This window comes from Emydura macquarii, unplaced genomic scaffold, assembly GCF_026122565.2.
Source record: "Emydura macquarii macquarii isolate MOO-44397 ecotype Brisbane River unplaced genomic scaffold, CSIRO-AGI_Emac_v2 contig_1790, whole genome shotgun sequence".
NCBI classification, from domain to species: Eukaryota; Metazoa; Chordata; order Testudines; family Chelidae; genus Emydura; species Emydura macquarii.
In genome coordinates this window covers 29871368-29887887 of record NW_027131927.1, presented here as the reverse complement: position 1 = coordinate 29887887, position 16520 = coordinate 29871368, and positions in this window count along the sequence as shown.

Genomic DNA, 16520 nt, shown 5'->3' with positions numbered 1-16520 from the left:
TCCAGCATTACTGAATGCAATAAACAAAATGAATGCAATGGGAGCTCACATAAACGATTTAGCAACACCTATCAAAGTGTCATTCAACTAGTTAAGCTCACTATAATATCAGGTGACACATTTCAGTCACAGTAATCCCAAGAAAAAGATCACCCTCGTCTACTGCATGCTATCGGGACCCTTCAGGCTAACACTTCTTTGGCAATGGCATGTATGCAAATGCAAATATGGGTAATTGATGTGGTAAAAGATATGATCTGTGATGGTATGAGTGGGGTATTCCCAGGAAAAGTCAGAAGTATTATTTGGCAAAATTCCACTCAGGCTGAAAGATATATAAGCCTGGAGGAAAATGGTAAATTTCCCCTATACCAAGGAGTCAAGATAGATCACAGTCTTTGTTGTACTAATGTCAAAAGCAGAAATCAAATGAGTCTCCCTATTGTGGCTTTAGGCCTCAATATTAATCAGACTGTATTGGAGCCCATAGATCATGGAATGTGGGTGGTAAAAAAAAATTGACTGTGGCTGAAAAACAGTAAAATTGGAACCCATTTGGGGGGAGAGAGGCAGGCGTCCAATACTTTTTGTTAACTACGTGCATGAAGTAGATTATGCTCCTCATATATCCTGGAGAATATATATTTTTGTCATGTTGTAGTGATTAGGGGATGTGGGGTTTTTTGAATTTCAAGTGCCTGAACTTAAATATAATCAGTTGAGAGACACATACATTGTACTGTGCTGTAAAACCTGTATCCCTTGGAATGAATTTAACTGTCTTACAAATGTTGCTTGTACATCCTTATTTGCAGACAATTTGCAGACTTATTTGTAGTGCTAAACAGAAAGGGCGCAGATTCATGGTTATTGTGCCTCCTAATGTCAATGAAACTAAGTGCCTATCTGCAAAAATTGTCAAGGATCTAAAACATGAGTGGTGGGAAGCATTGTTGGGATGGTCCCCCACTGGCATTGGGAATCTTGAATTTGGCCTTACATCCCATTGTACTGATTTTGGGGTTCCAAATAATAGTGGTTCTCTTTACCAGCTAATGACATGCTGGATCTGGTGCAAAATTTGGCAACTACAAGTCCCCTGACAGATAAGCCAGTAGCTACAGCCACCCTTGCTCCTATACTGGAAGGGAACATATACTGAATTTGTCACCCCTTCCTTGAATGGGAGTTAGATGGACATGACTGCTTGTCAGTTGCTAGTCTGGTGTGCTGAGTTTCAGATGCCAACAAGAAGATCACTTGCTCAGTCAACTGAGAACCTTGAGCTTTTGTTGGATCAGAGCTATGGTGCATCTAGAATAAATTCGATGGCAGTTATGTAAAGACCCCTTGCTATAAAAGGTGACCTTTAATGAGGGGAACTGTACGGGGAGATTTTGATAGACCAGTAAAAGGGTCAGGGACCACTTGATAGCTACAAATATGACAATCAATATTACACTAACAGCCAAACGTGGTAGGCTTTTCTGCAGGCCTGGGTAGCCTTGGCATGACTAAGTGAGGAGGGGAGGCGGTTTGGCTGATCACAGGAAGGGAGCCTCTTGCTCAACCTTTGCCTGACCCAGTCCCTCCCTAATGAAGGCTCTGGAGGACCGGCTGGGATCTGTCTTTTAGGATAAAAGCAGGAAGTTTATTTATGCATGCACTCTGGGAGATGTTTGGCCGGGCCTTAAAATATGCAGATTCTGTAGGAACACATCTAGTTAAATTAGTACTCTGGCAACTTTAGGTCTAGCTTGAAATTGTCGGCCCAACAACTTTTTTTTTTCTTGACGTGTTATTATCTATTAACAAGGATAAATGGTGGGGGAGAAGTTTGGAATCTTTGGGATCTATTCTTGGACACAGCTTTGGGAGCCTCCAACGACAGCTGGAAGATCAGGCCAGTTGGACCGTTGCTGTTACCACTCAAAAGCTGCCTGAAACTTTGGTAATTTATTGAGGGTTGGGCGGTTTTACTAACCTGTTATGGACATATATAAGTGCTGAGCCTAAGTAAAGTATCGCTTTAAAGTAAGAGCAACTCTTGTGTTATAATGTTTCTACCAGTCCATCTATCCACTGTGTATCCATTTGGCTTATTTCCTGACATCACCTTCCACAAAGAAAAGTTACCCCAAGCTTTGGGTTGGCAGAATCCTAGGTAAAGGGCGCATGTGGGCACACCTTGGTATGTGAGCAGGCCCTATTAGGGAAGGGAAGTAGTGGGGAAATAAAATCCACAGACTTACCAAAGAGAATATCAAGGGGGAAAAAATCTGGAAGAAAACATAATTGGTTAAAACGGGAATTGATTGAAAAGCCATTAGATGAAAAGATTCTGAAAAATGGTAAACAAGCAGCCCCCCTGTCCACCCACACACAAAGGACTTAAAGTTTATAAAGAGAGAGAATGATTGTTTGAATGTCTATTGACAGAGTGTAGTTCAAAGCTGCCTAATGGACAAGTAGGGGCCCACTAGGAGAAGAAGCTCTGCTTGAAGTTAAACTGGGTGAAAAGAGGTACCACAATCAGACCCCTCCAAGTTCAAGAGCTCTTCCAGGTGAAGAGAATCAAAGAACAGGATAGCAAGAGTGGAGATGGACTTACAGACCAAAAGAGAAAAAGCTTATTCTTCTCTGAAGTGACGCAGTACGTGTTTAAGGAAACTCATTCGTTTACGTTAATAAAACATGGGTACTAACTGCATAGCATGTACAAGATCATGCAGATTAAAGAATTTGTAATCTGTGATTTCTTATACTCTCAGTAAGTCTTCGGGAATGTTGTGGATGCTAAGCAATCATTCTGCCATTCAAGCTAATCCCTGCACAGAATATGTCCCTGATTCACTCACGTCATGTTGGAGGCGACGAGGTCCCCAAAAGAGCCTGTTGCTCCTTTCTCAACTGGTCAGGGGAGATGTTCCTCATGTGGGTTGGCTAGCTCAGGTGGTGCTACTACTGCCACGCTTGGGAGTTTGAGCCCCATTGGGGACACAGGTCTTAGGCAGGTGGCTTTTGCCCTTTTGTCTCACTGCTCTGAGCTGGGAGGCCAAAACAAGAGAAAGAGGCAGTCTCACATGGAGTGCTGAGAGTCCTCATCCCTGTGCTTGGAGAACACTCTACAGCTTGAGCTAATACCCACCTTCAGCTAACCTGTCTCAGGCCTGTGATACAAAGAGATGGCCCTGGGCTCTGGAGCAAAGTGACAAGAAAGGCATGGCTCCTCCTGCTACAGCAAAACAGAGTGGAGAATGTGGGCACCGATGACTTTACCACTTGTATGCGAAAGGAGCCCGCTACCATTTGAGCTAATCCATCTCACCAAAAAACGGCCCCGCTCTCATGTTATTCCATTGCAACGTCTTGTCTTTGAAATGGCAGTGCGAGGGGCCTTTGACAAAGGCCTTTAGCTCAGTTGGTAAGAGTGGGGTGTTAATAACATCACCAATGCAGGCTTGAGTCTATGCTGGTCACTAGATCCCTGTAGAGATGCCTTCCCTTGGGCTTTTGTGCTTTTCCCTGAGTGCTGAGTGACAAAAGAAAGATGTAGGCAAACCACCCCTCATCTCCAGACAGCCGTTGCCCAGGCTTCTTGCAAGTGCAGGCATCAACCCTACTATTTCTTGCATGTAAAGGAAGTGCTCATCCCCCTAATGAGAAACTGATCTCAACCAGTCCATGTTGTGGCAGAGACCCCAATGACCCCATAGGAGCTTGTTGTCTTATCAAAAGAAGCCAGGGAGGTGTACTTCTCATGGGCTGGTGAGCTCAGGTATTAGAGTGCGGGGCTAGTAACCTCTGACTCCAGCCTGCTATATCTGACACCATGAGATCTCCACCCTACTTCTTCCCTTGTGCGCTGTGATCTTATTGTCTCCACAGTCCCCTTCATTTACCTCCTTGTAACACAAACTAACTCCAAATTGATCCTTATTGACCTTGCATGACCCCTTGCATTGACCTTGTATGACCCCCCCCAGTAGCACAGTGCCTACTCTCTGTGTCCCTGTATGCCTCCAAACTCTCTGACACCCCTATATCACCAGCCCTGCTCTCTGTGACCTCTGTTGACCTCAGTGCCCCCAACTTGATCCTCCATGGCTTCACTAGGACCCTCCACTCCTGCTCTCTGGGACCAGAGATAATCCTTCTGCATTGATCCCCATTGACCTGGGGGTGACTGACCACTGCCTCCAGCCCTTCTTTCTCTAACTTCTCTGCCTCCAAATTGATTCTCAATGACCCGCCACTACCAATAGGCCTCTTCTCCGTGACCCCTCTCCTGCCATCACTGACTGCTGCATGACCATAACAGTACCACCAGACTCACTTTCTTTGATCTCATGTGCCCCAACGGCCTCCAAATTCATTCACATTTTCCCCTGTATAACACTCCCCAACACCAGCCCTGCTCTCTGTGACCACGTCTAACCCCCCTGCCTACAAATTCATCCTTACTGAGGAGCTGTACATGCCCCCACTACCACCCTCCTTACTCTTGCTCCCATTAGGAGCTCCCATTGCACTTCACTGACCACTGTCTGACCCTCACCATTTCAAGCCCAGCTCACGACAACCTGGGTTGACATCACTGCCACCATATTGATTCTCGTTAACCTCTGCACCACCCCCATATGGTCCCTGTACCTCCAAAGTGACCCTCCTTGACCTCATATGACGCCTCCACCCAAGTTTAGTAGTCCCTACCCTCGGTATCCCTGTGTGACCCCCCCACCTCTGTCTTCAACTTGAGCCTACTGAACTCTCATGAGGCCCCCCCCATACGATTAGCCCTGCTTATAGTGATCTCATGACACCCCCTGCCTCCAAATTGAAACTCACTGACTTTGCATGACCCTGAAGTACCATAATCCGTCCTTGCTGTGTCCTCGTAAGACTCCTCTGCCTCCAAATTCAATGTCATTCACCACACATGACCCTGCAAAACCGCTAGCCTGGCTTAATATGACCTCATATGACCCCTTTGCCTCCAAAATGAAATGCTTTGACCTCCCATGTCACCGCACCAGTAGTAGAAGCCCGTCTCTCTGTATCCCTATATCACCGCCCTCTGCCTCCAAATTGAGCGACATTGCCCTTGCATGACCCCACAATAAAACCAGCTCTGCTTTCTGTGACCTCATGGGTCCCTTCTATCTGCAAATTGAGCATCATTGACCTCAAATGACCCCCCCCCCCCACACTACATTAAGCCTTCCTCTGTGGCCTCCTGTGACCACCTTTTCCTCCAAATTGAGCCTCATTGACCTCAAATGACCCCCACAGTACCTTAAGCCTTGCTGTCTGGGACCTCATGTGCCCCTGCTGCCTCCAAATTGAGGTGAACTGACCTCGCATGACCCCCCCAGTATATTAAGCCTTCCTCTGTGACCTCCCTCTGCCTCCAAATTGAGTGTCATTGACCTCAAATGAGCCCCACACTACATTAAGCCTTCCTCTGTAGCCTCCTGTGACGCCCTTTTCCTCCAAATTGAGCCTCATTGACCTTCCTAGTACCGTAAGCCTTGCTGTCCGGGACCTCATGTGCCCCTGCTGCCTCCAAATGGAGCTGCATTGATATCGCATGACCCCCTTGCAATACAATGAACCCTGATTACTGTGACCTCGTGTGACCCCCTCTACCTGCAAATTGAGCACTATTGACCTCAAATGACCTCCCAGTACATGAAGCCTTCCTCTGTGACCTCATGTAACCCCTCTGCCTCCAAATGGAGCCTCATTGACCTCAAATGACCCCCCAGTATATTAAGCCTTCCTCTGTGACCTCATATGACCCCCCTTTTCCTCCAAATTGACCTTGCATGACCCAGCAACACAACCAGCGCTGCTCACTGTGACCTCGTGTGACCCCTCTGCCTCCAAATTGAGTATCATTGACCTCAATTGACCCCCCCAGTACATTAAGCCTTCCTCTGTGACCTCATGTGACCTCCCTCTGCCTCCAAACTGAGCTGCATTGACCTCGCATGACCCCCCGCAGTATATTAAGCCTTCCTCTGTGTCCTCCCTCTGCCTCCAAATGGAGCCATATTGACCCCGCATGACCCTGCAATACAACCAGCCCTGCTTTCTGTGACCTCATTTGACCCCTCTGCCTCCAAATTGAGTGTCATTGACCTCAAATGAGCCCCACACTACATTAAGCCTTCCTCTGTGGCCTCCTGTGACGCCCTTTTCCTCCAAATTGAGCCTCATTGACCTCAGATGACCTTCCTAGTACCGTAAGCCTTGCTGTCCGGGACCTCATGTGACCTCCCTCTGCCTCCAAATGGAGCTGCATTGACCTTGCATGACCCCCCCCAGTCTATTTAGCCTGCCTCTGTGACCTCATATGACCCCCCTTTTCCTCTAGATTGAGCCACATTGACCTCGCATGACCCAGCAACACAACCAGCCCTGCTCACTGTACCCTCATGTGACCCCCCTCTACCTGCAAATTGAGCACTATTGACCTCCCAGTACATGAAGCCTTCCTCTGTGACCTCATGTAACCCCTCTGCCTCCAAATGGAGCCTCATTGACCTCAAATGACCCCCCAGTATATTAAGCTTTCCTCTGTGACCTCATGTGACCCTCTTTGCCTCCAAATGGAGCTGCATTGACCTCGCGTGACCCCTGCAATACAATGAGCCATGATTATTGTGACCTCATGTGACCCCTCTGCCTCCAAACTGAGCCTCATTGACCTCAAATGACCCCCTAGTATATTAAGCCTTTCTCTGTGACCTCATGTGACCGCCCTCTGTCTCCAAATTGAGCCGCATTGACCCCGCATGACCATGCAATACACCCAGCCATGCTTTCTGTGACCTCGTGTGACCCCTCTGCCTCCAAACTGAGTATCATTGACCTCAAATGACCCCCCCAGGACATTAAGCCTTCCTCTGTGGCCCCATGTGACCCCGTTTGCCTCCAAATGGAGCCTCATTGACCTCAATTGACCCCCCAGTACATTAAGCCTCCCTCTGTGACCTCATGTGACCTCCCTCTGCCTCCAAATTGAGCTGCATTGACCTCGCATGACCCCCCGCAGTATATTAAGCCTTCCTCTGTGTCCTCCCTCTGCCTCCAAATGGAGCCATATTGACCCCGCATGACCCTGCAATACAACCAGCCCTGCTTTCTGTGACCTCATTTGACCCCTCTGCCTCCAAATTGAGTGTCATTGACCTCAAATGAGCCCCACACTACATTAAGCCTTCCTCTGTGGCCTCCTGTGACGCCCTTTTCCTCCAAATTGAGCCTCATTGACCTCAGATGACCTTCCTAGTACCGTAAGCCTTGCTGTCCGGGACCTCATGTGCCCCTGCTGCCTCCAAATGGAGCTGCATTGATCTCGCATGACCCCTGCAATACAATGAACCCTGATTACTGTGACCTCGTGTGACCCCCTCTACCTGCAAATTGAGCACTATTGACCTCAAATGACCTCCCAGTACATGAAGCCATCCTCTGTGACCTCATGTAACCCCTCTGCCTCCAAATGGAGCCTCATTGACCTCAAATGACCCCCCCAGTACATTAAGCCTTCCTCTGTGACCTCATGTGACCTCCCTCTGCCTCCAAATTGAGCTGCATTGACCTTGCATGACCCCCCCAGTATATTTAGCCTTCCTCTGTGACCTCATATGACCCCCTTTTCCTCTAGATTGAGCCACATTGACCTCGCATGACCCAGCAACACAACCAGCCCTGCTCACTGTGCCCTCATGTGACCCCCTCTACCTGCAAATTGAGCACTATTGACCTCAAATGACCTCCCAGTACATGAAGCCTTCCTCTGTGACCTCATGTAACCCCTCTGCCTCCAAATGGAACCTCATTGACCTCAAATGACCCCCCAGTATATTAAGCTTTCCTCTGTGACCTCATGTGACCCTCTTTGCCTCCAAATGGAGCTGCATTGACCCCGCGTGACCCCTGCAATACAATGAGCCATGATTACTGTGACCTCATGTGACCACCCTCTGTCTCCAAATTGAGCCGCATTGACCCCGCATGACCATGCAATACACCCAGCCATGCTTTCTGTGACCTCGTGTGACCCCTCTGCCTCCAAACTGAGTATCATTGACCTCAAATGACCCCCCCAGGACATTAAGCCTTCCTCTGTGGCCCCATGTGACCCCGTTTGCCTCCAAATGGAGCCTCATTGACCTCAATTGACCCCCCCAGTACATTAAGCCTCCCTCTGTGACCTCATGTGACCTCCCTCTGCCTCCAAATTGAGCTGCATTGACCTCGCATGACCCCCCGCAGTATATTAAGCCTTCCTCTGTGTCCTCCCTCTGCCTCCAAATGGAGCCATATTGACCCCGCATGACCCTGCAATACAACCAGCCCTGCTTTCTGTGACCTCATTTGACCCCTCTGCCTCCAAATTGAGTGTCATTGACCTCAAATGAGCCCCACACTACATTAAGCCTTCCTCTGTGGCCTCCTGTGACGCCCTTTTCCTCCAAATTGAGCCTCATTGACCTCAGATGACCTTCCTAGTACCGTAAGCCTTGCTGTCCGGGACCTCATGTGCCCCTGCTGCCTCCAAGTGGAGCTGCATTGATCTCGCATGACCCCTGCAATACAATGAACCCTGATTACTGTGACCTCGTGTGACCCCCTCTACCTGCAAATTGAGCACTATTGACCTCAAATGACCTCCCAGTACATGAAGCCATCCTCTGTGACCTCATGTAACCCCTCTGCCTCCAAATGGAGCCTCATTGACCTCAAATGACCCCCCCAGTACATTAAGCCTTCCTCTGTGACCTCATGTGACCTCCCTCTGCCTCCAAATTGAGCTGCATTGACCTTGCATGACCCCCCCAGTATATTTAGCCTTCCTCTGTGACCTCATATGACCCCCTTTTCCTCTAGATTGAGCCACATTGACCTCGCATGACCCAGCAACACAACCAGCCCTGCTCACTGTGCCCTCATGTGACCCCCTCTACCTGCAAATTGAGCACTATTGACCTCAAATGACCTCCCAGTACATGAAGCCTTCCTCTGTGACCTCATGTAACCTCTCTGCCTCCAAATGGAACCTCATTGACCTCAAATGACCCCCCAGTATATTAAGCTTTCCTCTGTGACCTCATGTGACCCTCTTTGCCTCCAAATGGAGCTGCATTGACCTCGCGTGACCCCTGCAATACAATGAGCCATGATTACTGTGACCTCATGTGACCCCTCTGCCTCCAAACTGAGCCTCATTGACCTCAAATGACCCCCCAGTATAATAAGCCTTTCTCTGTGACCTCATGTGACCTCCCTCTGTCTCCAAATTGAGCCGCATTGACCCCGCATGACCATGCAATACACCCAGCCATGCTTTCTGTGACCTCGTGTGACCCCTCTGCCTCCAAACTGAGTAACATCGACCTCAAATGACCCCCCCAGTACATTAAGCCTTCCTCTGTGGCCCCATGTGACCCCGTTTACCTCCAAATTGACCTGCATTGACCTCGCATGACCCCACAATAAAACCAGCCCTGCTTTCTGTCACCTCATGTGACCCCCTCTACCTGCAAATTGAGCACTATTGACCTCAAATGACCTCCCAGTACATGAAGACTTCCTCTGTGACCTCATGTAACCCCTCTGCCTCCAAATGGAGCCTCATTGACCTCAATTGACCCCCCCGGTACATTAAGCCTTCCTGTGTGACCTCATGTGACCTCCCTCTGCCTCCAAATTGAGCTGCATTGACCTCGCATAACCCCCCGCAGTATATTAAGCCTTCCTCTGTGTCCTCCCTCTGCCTCCAAATGGAGCCGTATAGACCCTGCATGACCCTGCAATACAACCAGCCCTGCTTTCTGTGACCTCATTTGACCCCTCTGCCTCCAAATTGAGTGTCATTGACCTCAAATGAGCCCCACACTACATTAAGCCTTCCACTGTGGCCTCCTGTGACGCCTTTTTCCTCCAAATTGAGTCTCATTGACCTCAGATGACCTTCCTAGTACCGTAAGCCTTGCTGTCCGGGACCTCATGTGCCCCTGCTGCCTCCAAATGGAGCTGCATTGATCTCGCATGACCCCTGCAATACAATGAACCCTGATTACTGTGACCTCGTGTGACCCCCTCTACCTGCAAATCGAGCACTATTGACCTCAAATGACCTCCCAGTACAGGAAGCCATCCTCTGTGACCTCATGTAACCCCTCTGCCTCCAAATGGAGCCTCATTGACCTCAAATGAACCCCCCAGTACATTAAGCCTTCCTCTGTGACCCCATGTGACCCCGTTTGCCTCCAAATTGACCTGCATTGACCTCGCATGACCCCACAATAAAACCAGCCCTGCTTTCTGTCACCTCATGTGACCCCCTCTTCCTGCAAATTGAGCACTATTGACCTCCCAGTACATGAAGCCTTCCTCTGTGACCTCATGTAACCCCTCTGCCTCCAAATGGAGCCTCATTGACCTCAAATGACCCCCCACTATATTAAGCTTTCCTCTGTGACCTCATGTGACCCTCTTTGCCTCCAAATGGAGCTGCATTGACCTCGCGTGACCCCTGCAATACAATGAGCCATGATTACTGTGACCTCATGTGACCCCACTGCCTCCAAACTGAGCCTCATTGACCTCAAATGAACCCCCCAGTACATTAAGCCTTCCTCTGTGACCCCGTTTGCCTCCAAATTGACCTGCATTGACCTCGCATGACCCCACAATAAAACCAGCCCTGCTTTCTGTCACCTCATGTGACCCACTCTTCCTGCAAATTGAGCACTATTGACCTCAAATGACCTCCCAGTACATGAAGACTTCCTCTGTGACCTCATGTAACCCCTCTGCCTCCAAATGGAACCTCATTGACCTCAATTGACGCCCCCAGTACATTAAGCCTTCCTCTGTGACCTCATGTGACCTCCCTCTGCCTCCAAATTGAGCTGCATTGACCTTGCATGACCCCCCAGTATATTTAGCCTTCCTCTGTGACCTCATATGACCCCCCTTTTCCTCTAGATTGAGCCACATTGATCTCGCATGACCCAGCAACACAACCAGCCCTGCTCACTGTGCCCTCATGTGACCCCCTCTACCTGCAAATTGAGCACTATTGACCTCAAATGACCTCCCAGTACATGAAGCCTTCCTCTGTGACCTCATGTAACCCCTCTGCCTCCAAATGGAGCCTCATTGACCTCAAATGACCCCCAGTATATTAAGCTTTCCTCTGTGACCTCATGTGACCCTCTTTGCCTCCAAATGGAGCTGCATTGACCTCGCGTGACCCCTGCAATGCAATGAGCCATGATTGCTGTGACCTCATGTGACCCCACTGCCTCCAAACTGAGCCTCATTGACCTCAAAGACCCGCCAGTATATTAAGCCTTCCTCTGTGACCTCATGTAACCCCTCTGCCTCCAAATGGAGCCTCATTGACCTCAAATGACCCCCCCAGTACATTAAGCCTTCCTCTGTGGCCCCATGTGACCCCGTTTGCCTCCAAATTGACCTGCATTGACCTCGCATGACCCCACAATAAAACCAGCCCTGCTTTCTGTCACCTCATGTGACCCCCTCTTCCTGCAAATTGAGCACTATTGACCTCCCAGTACATGAAGCCTTCCTCTGTGACCTCATGTAACCCCTCTGCCTCCAAATGGAGCCTCATTGACCTCAAATGACCCCCCACTATATTAAGCTTTCCTCTGTGACCTCATGTGACCCTCTTTGCCTCCAAATGGAGCTGCATTGACCTCGCGTGACCCCTGCAATACAATGAGCCATGATTACTGTGAATTCATGTGACCCCACTGCCTCCAAACTGAGCCTCATTGACCTCAAATGACCCCCCAGTATATTAAGCCTTTCTCTGTGACCTCATGTGACCTCCCTCTGTCTCCAAATTGAGCCGCATTGACCCCGCATGACCATGCAATACACCCAGCCATGCTTTCTGTGACCTCGTGTGACCCCTCTGCCTCCAAACTGAGTATCATTGACCACAAATGACCCCCCCAGTACATTAAGCCTTCCTCTGTGGCCCCATGTGACCCCGTTTGCCTCCAAATTGACCTGCATTGACCTCGCATGACCCCACAATAAAACCAGCCCTGCTTTCTGTCACCTCATGTGACCCCCTCTTCCTGCAAATTGAGCACTATTGACCTCAAATGACCTCCCAGTACATGAAGCCTTCCTCTGTGACCTCATGTAACCCCTCTGCCTCCAAATGGAGCCTCATTGACCTCAAATGACCCCCCACTATATTAAGCTTTCCTCTGTGACCTCATGTGACCCTCTTTGCCTCCAAATGGAGCCTCATTGACCTCAATTGACCCCCCCAGTACATTAAGCCTCCCTCTGTGACCTCATGTGACCTCCCTCTGCCTCCAAATTGAGCTGCATTGACCTCGCATGACCCCCCGCAGTATATTAAGCCTTCCTCTGTGTCCTCCCTCTGCCTCCAAATGGAGCCATATTGACCCCGCATGACCCTGCAATACAACCAGCCCTGCTTTCTGTGACCTCATTTGACCCCTCTGCCTCCAAATTGAGTGTCATTGACCTCAAATGAGCCCCACACTACATTAAGCCTTCCTCTGTGGCCTCCTGTGACGCCCTTTTCCTCCAAATTGAGCCTCATTGACCTCAGATGACCTTCCTAGTACCGTAAGCCTTGCTGTCCGGGACCTCATGTGCCCCTGCTGCCTCCAAATGGAGCTGCATTGATCTCGCATGACCCCTGCAATACAATGAACCCTGATTACTGTGACCTCGTGTGACCCCCTCTACCTGCAAATTGAGCACTATTGACCTCAAATGACCTCCCAGTACATGAAGCCATCCTCTGTGACCTCATGTAACCCCTCTGCCTCCAAATGGAGCCTCATTGACCTCAAATGACCCCCCAGTACATTAAGCCTTCCTCTGTGACCTCATGTGACCTCCCTCTGCCTCCAAATTGAGCTGCATTGACCTTGCATGACCCCCCAGTATATTTAGCCTTCCTCTGTGACCTCATATGACCCCCCTTTTCCTCTAGATTGAGCCACATTGACCTCGCATGACCCAGCAACACAACCAGCCCTGCTCACTGTGCCCTCATGTGACCCCCTCTACCTGCAAATTGAGCACTATTGACCTCAAATGACCTCCCAGTACATGAAGCCTTCCTCTGTGACCTCATGTAACCCCTCTGCCTCCAAATGGAACCTCATTGACCTCAAATGACCCCCCAGTATATTAAGCTTTCCTCTGTGACCTCATGTGACCCTCTTTGCCTCCAAATGGAGCTGCATTGACCTCGCGTGACCCCTGCAATACAATGAGCCATGATTACTGTGACCTCATGTGACCCCTCTGCCTCCAAACTGAGCCTCATTGACCTCAAATGACCCCCCAGTATAATAAGCCTTTCTCTGTGACCTCATGTGACCTCCCTCTGTCTCCAAATTGAGCCGCATTGACCCCGCATGACCATGCAATACACCCAGCCATGCTTTCTGTGACCTCGTGTGACCCCTCTGCCTCCAAACTGAGTATCATCGACCTCAAATGACCCCCCCAGTACATTAAGCCTTCCTCTGTGGCCCCATGTGACCCCGTTTACCTCCAAATTGACCTGCATTGACCTCGCATGACCTCACAATAAAACCAGCCCTGCTTTCTGTCACCTCATGTGACCCCCTCTACCTGCAAATTGAGCACTATTGACCTCAAATGACCTCCCAGTACATGAAGACTTCCTCTGTGACCTCATGTAACCCCTCTGCCTCCAAATGGAGCCTCATTGACCTCAATTGACCCCCCCGGTACATTAAGCCTTCCTGTGTGACCTCATGTGACCTCCCTCTGCCTCCAAATTGAGCTGCATTGACCTCGCATAACCCCCGCAGTATATTAAGCCTTCCTCTGTGTCCTCCCTCTGCCTCCAAATGGAGCCGTATAGACCCTGCATGACCCTGCAATACAACCAGCCCTGCTTTCTGTGACCTCATTTGACCCCTCTGCCTCCAAATTGAGTGTCATTGACCTCAAATGAGCCCCACACTACATTAAGCCTTCCACTGTGGCCTCCTGTGACGCCTTTTTCCTCCAAATTGAGCCTCATTGACCTCAGATGACCTTCCTAGTACCGTAAGCCTTGCTGTCCGGGACCTCATGTGCCCCTGCTGCCTACAAATGGAGCTGCATTGATCTCGCATGACCCCTGCAATACAATGAACCCTGATTACTGTGACCTCGTGTGACCCCCTCTACCTGCAAATCGAGCACTATTGACCTCAAATGACCTCCCAGTACAGGAAGCCATCCTCTGTGACCTCATGTAACCCCTCTGCCTCCAAATGGAGCCTCATTGACCTCAAATGAACCCCCCAGTACATTAAGCCTTCCTCTGTGACCCCATGTGACCCCGTTTGCCTCCAAATTGACCTGCATTGACCTCGCATGACCCCACAATAAAACCAGCCCTGCTTTCTGTCACCTCATGTGACCCCCTCTTCCTGCAAATTGAGCACTATTGACCTCCCAGTACATGAAGCCTTCCTCTGTGACCTCATGTAACCCCTCTGCCTCCAAATGGAGCCTCATTGACCTCAAATGACCCCCCACTATATTAAGCTTTCCTCTGTGACCTCATGTGACCCTCTTTGCCTCCAAATGGAGCTGCATTGACCTCGCGTGACCCCTGCAATACAATGAGCCATGATTACTGTGACCTCATGTGACCCCTCTGCCTCCAAACTGAGCCTCATTGACCTCAAATGACCCCCCAGTATATTAAGCCTTTCTCTGTGACCTCATGTGACCTCCCTCTGTCTCCAAATTGAGCCGCATTGACCCCGCATGACCATGCAATACACCCAGCCATGCTTTCTGTGACCTCGTGTGACCCCTCTGCCTCCAAACTGAGTAACATTGACCACAAATGACCCCCCCAGTACATTAAGCCTTCCTCTGTGGCCCCATGTGACCCCGTTTGCCTCCAAATTGACCTGCATTGACCTCGCATGACCCCACAATAAAACCAGCCCTGCTTTCTGTCACCTCATGTGACCCCCTCTTCCTGCAAATTGAGCACTATTGACCTCAAATGACCTCCCAGTACATGAAGACTTCCTCTGTGACCTCATGTAACCCCTCTGCCTCCAAATGGAACCTCATTGACCTCAATTGACGCCCCCAGTACATTAAGCCTTCCTCTGTGACCTCATGTGACCTCCCTCTGCCTCCAAATTGAGCTGCATTGACCTTGCATGACCCCCCCAGTATATTTAGCCTTCCTCTGTGACCTCATATGACCCCCCTTTTCCTCTAGATTGAGCCACATTGATCTCGCATGACCCAGCAACACAACCAGCCCTGCTCACTGTGCCCTCATGTGACCCCCTCTACCTGCAAATTGAGCACTATTGACCTCAAATGACCTCCCAGTACATGAAGCCTTCCTCTGTGACCTCATGTAACCCCTCTGCCTCCAAATGGAGCCTCATTGACCTCAAATGACCCCCCAGTATATTAAGCTTTCCTCTGTGACCTCATGTGACCCTCTTTGCCTCCAAATGGAGCTGCATTGACCTCGCGTGACCCCTGCAATGCAATGAGCCATGATTGCTGTGACCTCATGTGACCCCTCTGCCTCCAAACTGAGCCTCATTGACCTCAAAGACCCGCCAGTATATTAAGCCTTTCTCTGTGACCTCACGTGACCTCCCTCTGTCTCCAAATTGAGCCGCATTGACCCCGCATGACCATGCAATACACCCAGCCATGCTTTCTGTGACCTCGTGTGACCCCTCTGCCTCCAAACTGAGTATCATTGACCTCAAATGACACCCCCAGTACATTAAGCCTTCCTCTGTGGCCCATGTGACCCCGTTTGCCTCCAAATTGACCTGCATTGACCTCGCATGACCCCAGAATAAAACCAGCCCTGCTTTCTGTCACCTCATGTGACCCCCCTCTACCTGCAAATTGAGCACTATTGACCTCAAATGACCTCCCAGTACATGAAGACTTCCTCTGTGACCTCATGTAACCCCTCTGCCTCCAAATGGAGCCTCATTGACCTCAAATGACCCCCCCAGTACATTAAGCCTTCCTCTGTGACCTCATGTGACCTCCCTCTGCCTCCAAATTGAGCTGCATTGACCTTGCATGACCCCCCCAGTATATTTAGCCTTCCTCTGTGACCTCATATGACCCCCTTTTCCTCTAGATTGAGCCACATTGACCTCGCATGACCCAGCAACACAACCAGCCCTGCTCACTGTGCCCTCATGTGACCCCCTCTACCTGCAAATTGAGCACTATTGACCTCAAATGACCTCCCAGTACATGAAGCCTTCCTCTGTGACCTCATGTAACCCCTCTGCCTCCAAATGGAGCCTCATTGACCTCAAATGACCCCCCAGTATATTAAGCTTTCCTCTGTGACCTCATGTGACCCTCTTTGCCTCCAAATGGAGCTGCATTGACCTCGCGTGACCCCTGCAATACAATGAGCCATGATTACTGTGACCTCATGTGAC